The sequence below is a fragment of the Achroia grisella genome, unplaced genomic scaffold (genome assembly GCF_030625045.1).
Source record: "Achroia grisella isolate CSIRO2021 unplaced genomic scaffold, CSIRO_AGI_Agris_v1 utg1334, whole genome shotgun sequence".
Classification (NCBI taxonomy): Eukaryota; Metazoa; Arthropoda; class Insecta; order Lepidoptera; family Pyralidae; genus Achroia; species Achroia grisella.
In genome coordinates this window covers 39,619-52,066 of record NW_026712623.1, presented here as the reverse complement: position 1 = coordinate 52,066, position 12,448 = coordinate 39,619, and the positions used below count along the sequence as shown (strand labels likewise).

General features: G+C 33.4%; 1 pseudogene; it reads left to right on the top strand.

Annotated features, from left to right (window-relative positions):
- Positions 1–318: 318 nt before the first annotated feature.
- On the top strand, positions 319–3,480 carry LOC131855200 (uncharacterized; annotated as a pseudogene).
- The last annotated feature ends 8,968 nt before the right edge of the window (positions 3,481–12,448 follow it).

Genomic DNA, 12,448 nt, shown 5'->3' with positions numbered 1-12,448 from the left:
TTATACAGAAAATGATGAACAGACTTATCCATCCCCGTATGTAGAGGAAACTCGTGACGAATTTACTGAAAACGAAAATTACGAAGTTACTGAAAATGAAAATTTTCAGAATATTCAGAAATCAGGAAAACTAAAATAGAGATAAACTTACAGACACAGCGACAATTACCGTATATTCAGATATTAAATCCGCCCCTTAAACTACTCATTGATACCGGTGCCAATCAGTCTTTCATAAGCCCCAATGCAGTAGAAAAGTTCTTTCAGCATATACCATGTAATTATGATCCTTTTTGTGGGTACTTTGATTATTATAATATGGGAGGTACTTAATTAGAATGATATTAGAAATAAAGCAGTCATAGCTCAGCACAGTTGTTTGATTGACGTCTCCTTTATACGAACATACATAACATGGCGCAGCCGGTCAAAAAGTAAATATTATACATATAGCTCTTAAACTTTGAATAGTGAACAGACTTAGTGCGTGTGTTCGTGAATTATATTAAAATGGAGCTTGCCTTTACACCTCCACAGCCTTTGATTTTGAAAATAGTCTGACTAATGTCACTTCCGGAAATTTGAGTCGAGAATGGGAGCGTTGGAAGAAATCTTTTAATATCTACTATGAGGCGTGTGAAATATCATAGAAGAGTGACAAAGTACAAATTAATATTCTATTGCATGTCATTGGAGATAAATGCAGGGAAGTTAGTGAACAATTTACTACAGAATACAAGAATGTAACGGAATTATTAAGGTTATTTGATGCATTTTTTATAACGAAAAAGAACTTGGCGGTGGAACGACAAAAATTTTTCAAACGGGATCAAAAAGAATTTGAGTCCGTCGAACAGTATGTATTTGAGCTAAACAAGATTGCATCTACGTGTGAGTTAAGAGATTTAAGGGACGATTTAATATGCAGCAGATTGATATGTGGGCTTAGTGACGTGGCCCTTTCGGAACGATTATTGAGGGAACCGGAAATAAATCTATCGAAAGCATTGGAAATTTGTAGACTAGCTGAAATGTCTCGTATGCAAGCAGCGAACATTCAAAATAAATGCAGCAGCCATGAGATACATACAATTACACAAAATATGGAGAATAATCAATCAGTCAGGGCAGACATGGTGAAACGTAGTAGTAAACAACAGGTTCGAAGCAGCGATGGAAGCTGGCGTTCGTCGAGCGAGCAACCCCCCCTTCCCGCCTTGGATCGGCGTTACGCTGCTGGTGTCGCGTTTTCAAATACACGTTATCGTACTAATACTTCAGTGAACTCACAAAACAATAACAGATCACGTCCTACAAAAATAGTGTCGCCAGTTCAAAGGTCACATCTTGAGTTCATTAAGTGTAAAAGTTGTGGATTAATGCACAGACGTAATGAGTGTTCTGCATATGGAAAATATTGTAATAAATGTGGAAAATTACATCACTATGCAAGAATGTGTACAAATTATATTTACGCCGTGAGGGATGTCTCATCCGATCAGGTATTTTTTTCTATAAATAATAAAAGTGATGACTGGTCGGTAGACTTAGAAATTAGTGGCCAAATTATTAATTTTAAACTGGATACCGGCGCGGACGTAAATGTATTACCTAAAAAATTACTTTATATGCTAAAAATATACGAAATTCAATTAACAAATACATCAATGAAATTGCATGGCTATTCAGGAAATGAAATTAAAGTTTTAGGTAAATGTTTTTTAAAGGTTTTACATAAAGATATTTTTTATTATTTACAATTTATTATTGTTGATGTTGAGTCGCCCCCTGTGTTAGGTAGAAAATCGTGTGAGGAGCTTTATTTATTAAAACGAATATTGTCAATTAATCAACATCCGTCCATCAGCAGTCAAAATATTTTAAATGAGTTTCCCGCCGTATTTGAAGGTATAGGGTGTCTACCGGGCGAGTATCATATAAAATTAAGAGACGACGTGTCTCCAGTCATTCATGCACCTAGGAAGTTGCCATTAGCGCTAAAGGACAAAATAAAAAATAAACTTTTAGATATGGAGAAAAATGAAATTATTGCCAAAGTAGAGGGACCCACAGATTCGGTATATAGTATGACTGTAGTTAGAAAAACAAATGGTGATTTGCGTATATGTTTAGACCCACGGGACCTAAACAAAGCGATAAAAAGAGAACACTTTAAACTCCCTACTTTCGAAGAGGTCAAATTATTTTAGTACTCTTGATGCAAAACATAGTTTTTGGCAATTAAAGCTACAAAAAGATAGTTCGGACTTGTGCACTTTTAATTCGGCGCTTGGTCTTTATAATTTTTTGAGAATGCCTTTTGGTATCTCATCAGCATCCTAAATTTTTAAAACACGACTGTATGAGCATTTTGATGACTTGGAAGGGGTTGTATTATTCATTGATGATTTATTAGTTCATGGTCCCACTTTAGAAATTCATGATAAAAGATTACGAGCTGTATTAAAACGATGTGCTGAAATAAATATAAAACTCAAAAGAGACAAATGCAAAATAGGGACGTCGGAAATAACGTATCTTGGCCATAAAATTAGTAAAAATGGAATAAAACCTGATGACACGCGAATTTCTGCAATAAAAAATATGCCTACACCTTCAAATGTAAAGGATATTGAACGATTTCTTGGTTTAGTTACTTACGTTGGTACCTTTATTCCAAATTTGTCTGAAAAAATTTATATTTTACGTGAACTATTAAAAAAAGAAATTGAGTGGCATTGGGACGATCGTCACCAAAAATGTTATGAAAACTTAAAAAAATTTTTAGTTAACCCACCTGTTTTAAAATTTTATGACATAAACATACCAGTAGTGATAACTGTAGACGCGAGTAAAAACGGTTTAGATGCCTGTTTAATGCAAAATAATAACCCTGTGTTACGCCTCGAAATCCCTAACGAAAACCGAGCAATCGTACGCTCAAATCGAGAAAGAACTTTACGCATGTGTTTTCGCTTGTGAACTATACGTATATATACGAGCGATTGATAGTACAGATATTATATACGTGTTATATATATAACAATAATTTGTTATATACGTGTTATATATAGAACAATAATATATTTTAATACAACAGTGTGTAATAACCTTTACAGTAATCTAGGCTGCACCGTCAGCTACAAAATTCTTCCACGTGCAGTTTCGCTGACGATGCAGCACTTTCCTATTAAATTAAAATATATATTTCAACATAATTGTAAGAACCGGCCTCCATCGCGGAGCTGCCAGTGGTGTAGTAATTAATAAATATTTTTATAAGAAAATTATATTTTTTTAAAAGTCCTCCTCGGCTGTGATATAATTGGCGCAGTCGGTAGGATCTTCGCGTTCGCGTTATCTGAACTTCGAAAACCGAATAACCGTCTCTACGGTCTTGGCGAGGATCCAGAACCTTTAACAAGCAGCCGGGAGAAAGGACAAGGCAGAAGAAGTCATCACAGAGTGGAGACAAGATGATAGCCGTGCAGACTCTGTAAGTGCTTATTATCTTTTCATTGTTTCCCTGACCTTCCTTCGCCGACCGAAGCATTTACTATTTTTAGTGTTTCGCTATTTTTATAAAATAATTAAAGTAAATTCTATCAATCTAGAATTGCATTAGGTAATTTATTAATAAGGCGACCGGAATACAATCGTCGTATTTCACTGATCGAATTACAAGTGACCGGCAATACGACCGTGCAATTATAATTATTATAATTCCAATTAGGTACTTTACTTAGTTTCATATAATAGATTTAGTGTATTGTTTTATTTCAGCTCTTATTATTTGATATTTTATTTTTGTGTGTGTCTTTATATATATTTAAAATGGCAAGTGAACAGGAACGCATACAGCTTATCCATATGGTATTAAAAAATGTACCTCAATTCAATGGCGATCCAAATAGATTATACAGGTTTATAGCAACCTGTGACGACCTTACCATTACCTACTTCGCAAAAGATTACCCTGTAGCCAACGCCACCTTACTAAACGGTATTTTAAATAAAATAATAGGCGACGCCGAAGACGTATTGAACATAAGCGGAAATAATACTTCATGGACAGATATACGGAGAACTCTAATAGAAAATTTTGCTGATCAAAGGGACGAAACTACTCTAAATAGGGACCTAACTTTGTTAAGACAGGAAAATGAAACCCCACAAGAATTTTATATCCGTTGCCAACAAATGTTAAGTAAAATAATTAATTATATAAACATAAATATCACAGATACAAGTACGAAAGAAATAAAGCGATCCTTTTATACGGAACAAACCCTTCAAACATTTATAGCGGGATTGAAAGATCCTCTAGGCTCACAAGTTAGGTGTATGCAACCTACTTCTTTACCCATGGCACTTAAATACGTCCAAAAAGAACAGAATATTAAATATATGCAAACTACGTATCCGTCAGCCAGTTCTAGTAAAAATACAGAATTACGTAAACCATCCATGGTTTCTATGCCAGTTCCAGTCATGCCAATGGCAGTGCAACAACCTAGGCCTCTTTTAGGCAAACCTAACCCATTTGCTCATACCCACCAGGTATTCAGAGGTCAAGGCCCATCACAAAATCAACAGGGCTATAGACCCATGCAAAATAATTTACAAAATAAATTTTTCAACCCCCCGCGACCACAATTTAATTATGGAAACTTACAAAAACCTCAAATGAATCGATTCGCACCTATGAGTGGTGTTAGTACTATTAAAAATAAACCCCAATTTAGACCAGGAGGACAGGACTTGTCTAATTTCCAAAATCCCACTAATAGATATTTTAAATTCCGAGAAGTTAATATGAATAATTCGCAACCCTACGATAGTGAACAGTATTACTATCCACAGGAACCGTCCACTTCACACCCACAACTTGATGAACATTATTACCCTGTAGATTGTCCGGATATTGACTACGAACAGTACGAAAATTACGATAATTTAAACACAACTGATTATGCTCAAGAATATGAAAATGAGGATTTTCAGGATGGTTCGATGAAAAACCAACCCTCGTGACAGAAATAAATTTACAAAGTAATCGTGTGTTACCCTATATACAAATTAACAACCCCCCATTAAAATTACTCATAGATACCGGTGCTAATCAATCTTTTATATCTCCGGAAGCCGTACAACGATATTTTTCTAATTTTCCTACTTTATATGAACCATTCGTAGTTACTAATATTCATTGCACTACAAAAAATTATTATGCCATCGAAATACCTATCTTTCCAGAGTTTAAAGAGAATGGACAAACAAAGTTTTATATATATAAGTTTCATGATGTTTTTGACGGATTAATTGGACTTGATTTTCTCAATAAATTAAAGGCTCGAATCGACTTAGGAGAAAACTTATTAAAAACTAACAATTCCATAAATAAAATACAAATGTTGAGATCTGGAGTTAATAACTTATACGAATGTATTATTAAGACTCAAAGTACGGAGCGAATTAAATTACCTGTATCGCGTAAGCAGGGCGATATTTTAGTTAACGAAACAAAAATAAATGGATGTTATATACATAATACTATTACAACAGCGCGAAATTATAAAGCATATGTGGAAATTTCAAATAATACACCGAATGACGTAATATTTAGTTTAAAACAACCCCTTCTATGTAGTTCAGTTAAAAATTTTAATTGTTATAATTTTGATATATTGGCAAATGAGAAATATAATATTAAATCTTTAATACGAACTGACCACTTAAACCAAGAGGAAAAAGCAAATATAGAACGAATTTGTGAACGATACAGTGACATTTTTTATTATGAAGGTCAGAATTTAACATTTACAAATGCAGTTAAACATAAAATTAATACTATGGATGAAATACCCATTTACACTAAAAGCTATAGATATCCCCATATACATAAACAAGAAGTTCAAGAGCAAATTAGTAAGATGTTGAAACAAAAAATTATACAACCCTCAAACTCACCCTGGTCATCCCCTATTTGGATAGTTCCTAAAAAGGCTGATGCCTCAGGCAGAAAGAAATGGAGACTCGTAGTTGATTTTCGTAAACTTAATGATAAAACTATTAATGATAAATATCCTCTCCCTAATATATCAGATGTTTTGGATAAATTAGGTAAATGTAATTATTTTAGCACCCTTGATTTAGCTAGTGGATTTTACCAAATTCAAATGCACCCCTTTGACATTCCTAAAACAGCTTTCAATGTCGAAAATGGACATTATGAGTTCCTCAGGATGCCCATGGGCTTGAAAAATGCTCCGTCCACCTTCCAACGGGTGATGGACAATGTACTTAGAGGTCTACCCAATACTGTTGTTTATTTAGATGACATTATTGTATATTCCACATCCCTTGCAGAGCATCTATTAAATCTGGAAACCGTTTTTCAGAGACTTAGAGAAGTAAATTTAAAAGTACAATTAGATAAGTCAGAATTTATGAAAAGAGAAACACCTTTTCTTGGTCATATAATCACTTCTAATGGCATAAAACCTAATCCTGAAAAAATTAAGGCTATTCAGAATTATCCTATCCCGAAGACTCCAAAAGAAATTAAAGGATTTCTAGGTCTCCTGGGTTATTACAGAAAATTTATACCACAGTTTGCCAAATTAACAAAACCTTTAACCAACTGTTTAAAGAAAGGCTTTAAAATTGAATTAACACAACAATACACAGATTGCTTTAATCATTGTAAATCGCTTCTTATGAATGATCCAATCCTCCAATACCCCGACTTTTCTCTAGATTTTAATCTTACTACAGATGCTAGTAATTTTGCAATCGGAGCAGTTTTATCTCAAGGTAAAATTGGTTCTGACAAGCCAATTGCATATGCATCCCGCACTCTAAATGATTCTGAAATTAACTACAGTACCATAGAGAAGGAACTCTTAAGTATTGTATGGGCAACCAAGTACTTCAGACCATACCTATTTGGCAGAAAATTTCATATTATTACTGATCATAAACCACTTACCTGGCTTATGTCTTTAAAGGAACCCAATTCCCGTCTTGTCCGCTGGCGATTAAAGCTAGAGGAATATGATTATGATATTACCTATAAAAAAGGCAAACTTAACAGCAATGCCGATGCTCTATCCAGAGTACAAATAAATGTTAATAGCATGGACGTGGAGGATGCTTCACTAATAAACCACCCCCCAGTATCCATAGTCAACGACGTAGACACAGTACATAGTAACCAGGAAGATCCCATTTTATTATTACCATATACAAAAAAACCCTTAAACGAGTTTAATATACAATTAAAAATTAATGTTCAATCACTATCTATAGTAAAACCTAAAATAAAATACACGTTTCCGGGTAAAATGAGGTACAGTAGTCAAATAGGAATAAAATCATTCGAAAAAGATATTATTAAACTATTTAAGGATTACATCAGTCCAAACAAACAGATAGGCATATTAATAGAAAAAGATTATCAAGAAGAATTAGTCAGAGTATTGCAAAAAACATTTAAAAATAATTCTTATAATTTAATGTTGTGTGACACATTATTAGAAGATATTCTAGAGGAAAGTAGACAGAAGGAAATAGCTGGAAAACACCACGTTGGTAAAAGCAACCATCGTGGTATTCAAGAAAATTGTAATGCATTAAAACGAAAATATTACTGGCCTAATATGTCAAAAACCGTTTCGGAAATAGTTAATACATGTCTCGTTTGCAATAGTTCTAAATATGAAAGACGACCAGTAAATGCTGAATTACAGTTAGTACCTGTAACAAGTAAACCATTCGAAAAAGTCTTTATGGATATACTTACAGTAGCTAAAGAAAAATACCTAACTATTATAGACAGTTTTTCCAAGTATGCACAAGCTTACTTATTAATTGCGGCAGACGCCATATCCGTAGCTAAAGCTCTACGTATTTATTTCTCGCATCACGGTACCCCTCAATTAATTATATCTGACCAAGGTCAGGAATTTAAGAATAACGTTATACAGGAACTGTTAGATATGTACAAGATAAAAACCCATTTTACAACTATTAGAAACCCCCAGTCTAATGGAACCATAGAGCGTTTCCATTCAACATTATTAGAACATGTGCGTATTCAAACTGCTTTATATCCAAAATCTTCAACATGTGAGTTAGTAATCAATGCAGTCATCGGTTATAACAGCTCTATACATTCTATGACAAATAAAACTCCATTTGAAGTTATATCAGGTCATTTAGACAGTCAGGACCCCTTAGATATAAAATATAATAAAGAATATATTCAACAGTATATTGTCGAACATAAAAAATTAACTGAATCTTTATATAAAAATATACACGACTATAGTTCTGGAAAACATGAAAAACAAATAACTAATATTAATAAAGATAGAGAAGCCTTACCCTCAGTTTCACCAGGTCAAATAATATTCGAAAAAACAGATAGTAGACACAAAACAGAACCCAAGTATAAAAAACAAATTGTTAAAGACGTGGACCCCCTTGCTATAGATTTAGATAAAGGACGCAGGATTGCTAGGAGAAACGTCAGACGGCCCCTAAAACATACAATAAATTTGTTGCAGGACGATCGTAGCGATACTTCTAGCAGCGAAAGCTCAGCAGGAAGTAGTTATAACTCGCCTTACGGATAATCCAGGAATACTACCATTTAAGTTAGGCAAAACTAAACTCGTCGAGTTAGAGCATAGTTTTATACATCCCATAGAATTAGAAGATATAGAGGAATCTATCAAGACTATTATTAATCAAAAAAGTTATATGGATAATTTAGAGAGTAAATTTAAGGAAGTGGAATTTGATAATTATATGTATTATTCTAAACGTCAATATATATCAAACAATATAGACACTATCATATCCATGTACAATGGACTATCAAATAATAGGTTTAAGAGAGGTTTAATTAATGAATTTGGGTCTATTATTAAGAGGATTACGGGAAATTTAGATTATAATGATGCGATTCGTTATGATTCTGCAATTAGTAGTTTAAGCAGTAACCAGAATAATATTATAAGTAAGATTAATAAAAATATATCTATAAATAAACAGGCATTACATGAAATAAATACCACCATCTCAGGATTGATAGAAAATCAATATCATATACAAAATTCTATTAATCAGTTACAAAATATTACTGCAAAATATGACATACATTTTCGAAAGAGATTGCACTTAGATTCTATTTATTTGGACCTAAATAATAATATCGAAGTCATAACTAAAATATTAACAAATTTAGAGAATATATTAGCATTCACAAAATTAGGTATATGCCATCGCGAGATGATATCTATTGTTAATATACAACAAATAATAAAAACACTCGCAGATATATACAGCAGCGATAGATTAGTATCAATTTTATCTAATGAAATCAGGGAATATTACGATATAATCAGTACAGGATCATACTTTAAAGGAAACACTATAGTAGTTGTGCTTAAAATCCCAATACTCCAACCCACGTCATTTACATTGTACAAATTAATCCCTATCCCCACTGTTCACCATACAATCCTTATTCCACATAAACCCTATTTAGCAATGAATGATAATAGATACAGCTACATCGAGAGAGAGTGTAAGCACATAACAGAAATTTATATCTGCAAAGAAGAGGATAAAATAACATCTCAATCACCAGATTGCATCCATCATCTTATAACTCATCAAATCATCTTACCGATATGCCAGTTTGTAAGAATAAAAAACACGAACACAGAAATAATAGAACAATTAGATGAAGCTAATTATATTCTGAGCTTATCGTTAGAGACAAAAATTGAAACAAGATGCAAATCTGATATTTTTAATATATATATTGGCAGCATCCTGGTAAATATACCTACTGGTTGTTCCTTGTTTACACCATTATCGAAGATTTATAATAGAAATAACAAAATCAACGGTTCACCCGTAACATTGATATCACTAGACATGTCTCGCACCAATATCAGTGAATCTACATCTACTCTCAACTTAAGGGACATATCATTGAGTAAACTACATGAGCTACAACATCTCATACAGAAAGAGGAGCCGTTAATAAAGAAACCGAGATAAAACCAAGTCATATCGCACTTACCGTTCCAGCATATTTTCTATTCATATTGACAATCATTGGCGTAATCATCTATAAGATGAAATGTAAACAACAACGAGATCAACAGACACCTGAAGTAGTGTATAGTGTCCCGCATGCAGCTGTCAGCATTCCTGATACATCTTCCAATACGCCATTTACACTCCAAGTGAGATAATGGCTTCTCTAAGGATGGAGGTGTTATATACGTGTTATATATATAACAATAATTTGTAATTATTTTAATACAACAGTGTGTAATAACCCTTACAGTAATCTAGGCTGCACCGTCAGCTACAAAATTCTTCCACGTGCAGTTTCGCTGACGATGCAGTACTTTCCTATTAAATTAAAATATATATTTCAATATAATTGTAAGAATCGGTCTCCATCGCGGAGCTGCCAGTGCTGTAGTAATTAATAAATATTTTTATAAGAAAATTATATTTTTTTTAAGAGTCCTCCTCGGCTGTGATATAATTTGCCCCCGCCCGTCTGCAACGAATGTTATTACGATTGCAACCGTACTCGTTTACACTCGTGTACAAACCAGGCAAGTACCTGTACATTGCAGATGTGCTGTCCCGTGCCGTCGCTACAAACTCTGACCCCCCCACCCCCCCGCGCGATTACTATGAAACCCAAGCGCAAGTGTGTATGGTAACTGCAAGTAATCCGTTGTGTGACTCTCATTTTTTAAAAATTCAGAAATATACTAAAAATGACGATGTCTCACAGGCGTTAATTAGTATAATACGAAAGGGATGGCCGTCAGATAAAAGTAAGCTAGAAGACAGATTAAAATGTTATTGGGATAGCAGGGATGAATTGTCTGTAAATTTTGGCATAATTTGGAAGGGATCTCGGGTGGTTTGGTGGGTACCTAACTGTATGCGCCGAGAGATGCTTGAAAAGATACACATAGGACATTTAGGAATCGAGAAGTATAAACTTAGAGCACGAGAAACCATGTACTGGCCGAATATGACATCACAGTTACAAGATTTTTTATCAAATTGTCAGTCGTGTTTAGCATATAAAAATCAAAATACTAAAGAGCCGTTAATTCCTCATGAGATACCTGAAAGAGCTTGGTATAAAGTTGGAGTAGATTTATTTCACTTTAGTAATAAAACATTTTTAATAATAATAGATTATTATAGCAAATATTTTGAAATAATTGAATTACAGAATCAAACTTCAAATCATGTAATCAATAAATTAAAATTAATTTTTAGCAGGGTTGGTATTCCAGAGATCATAATGTCTGATAACGGACCAGAGTTCTCGTCGATGTCATTTAGAGATTTCGCTCGTCAATGAAATTTTGACCACGTGACGTCTTCGCCTAGGTATGCACAGTCAAACGGACAAGTCGAGCGCGCGATCCAAACGGTTAAAAACATCATGAAAAAAACGTTGCATAATCGTACTGACTTTAATTTGGCAGTACTAGAGTTTCTAAATACACCGATTAGTAAGGATATACCGTCACCCGCAGAGTTATTTTATAATAGAAAGCTACGAAGTATTATTCCTTGTAATCCAAATATGTATATGCCAAAGATAAACCACGATGTCATTAAGAAACTTAAAACTCGGCAAAATTCGCAAAAACTCGTGTACTACAGAACTGCGAGATTATTAAAGCCACTTTGTATTGGACAGAAAGTGAAAATTCGTATGAAAAATTACTGGATACCAGGTACAATTTCAGGCATAGTAGATCCAAGATCTTATTGCATAACGTTACTTTCAGGGGGTATAATTAGGCGCAATAGAAAACACATTATAATAGATTCGAATAGTAGGGATGTTACCATAAGTTATCCCTCTTACGATGATATAATGCCTACGGCCACTTCCAACGTACCGTCACCTGACCATCCACCATTAGATTATAATAATTGTTATCGTACTCGTTTCGGCAGGATAGTTCGGCCTCCTGATCGGTGGGGATTCTCCGCGGAAAACGCTTCAAGGTCATGATATTGATAGGACATGACAACAATTAAGAGTAACATGTACACCTGTTACCTACTGTTAAATGTAATTTATTGATATTTAAATAATAGTCTAAATTTTATATTGTTTAATTCATTTTTCATAGAAAATAAATATGTAAAATTATATAATTTATATAATTTAAATTTATCAATTTATATTAAGTTTTTATAATTAATTGAATATCTATTTGCATGTATTTATATTTCAAAACATGAATAGATAAATTATTGATATATGATATAGATGATTCTAGAAATAATAAGTTGTATCTTATTTTTTTTTATGGATCCAATTATTTTGTTATATGATATAAAAAAATTAATTTGTAAAATTTACTGCGTAAAT